This window comes from Bison bison, unplaced genomic scaffold (genome assembly GCF_000754665.1).
Source record: "Bison bison bison isolate TAMUID 2011002044 unplaced genomic scaffold, Bison_UMD1.0 scf7180017864136, whole genome shotgun sequence".
NCBI lineage: Eukaryota > Metazoa > Chordata > Mammalia > Artiodactyla > Bovidae > Bison > Bison bison.
Window position 1 is genome coordinate 1,119,765 of NW_011494708.1, and position 622 is coordinate 1,120,386.

Consider the following 622-nt stretch of genomic DNA (forward strand, 5'->3'; position numbering starts at 1 on the left):
GGACACTGTAAAAGCAGTGCTAAAGGGATCATAGCAATACAGGCTTACCTCAAGAAACAAGAAAAAAGTCAAATAAATAATGGAATTCTACACCTAAAGCAACTAGAAAAGGAAGAAATGAAGAACACCAAGGTTAGTAGAAGGAAAGAAATCTTAAAAATTAGGGCAGAAATAAATGCAAAAGAAACAAAAGAGACCATAGCAAAAATCAACAAAGCCAAAAGCTGGTTCTTTGAGAAGATAAATAAAATTGACAAACCATTAGCCAGACTCATCAAGAAACAAAGGGAGAAAAATCAAATCAACAAAATTAGAAATGAAAATGGAGAGATCACAACAGACAACACAGAAATACAAAGGATCATAAGAGACTATTACCAGCAACTATATGCAAATAAAATGGACAACTTGGAAGAAATGGACAAATTCTTAGAAAACTACTACTTTCCAAAACTAAACCAGGAAGAAATAAAAAATCTTGACAGGCCCATAACAAGCACAGAAATTGAAACTGTAATCAGAAATCTTCCAACAAGCAAAAGTGCAGGTCCAAATGGCTTCACAGCTGAATTCTACCAAAAATTTAGAGAAGAGCTAACACCTATCCTGCTCAAACTCTTCC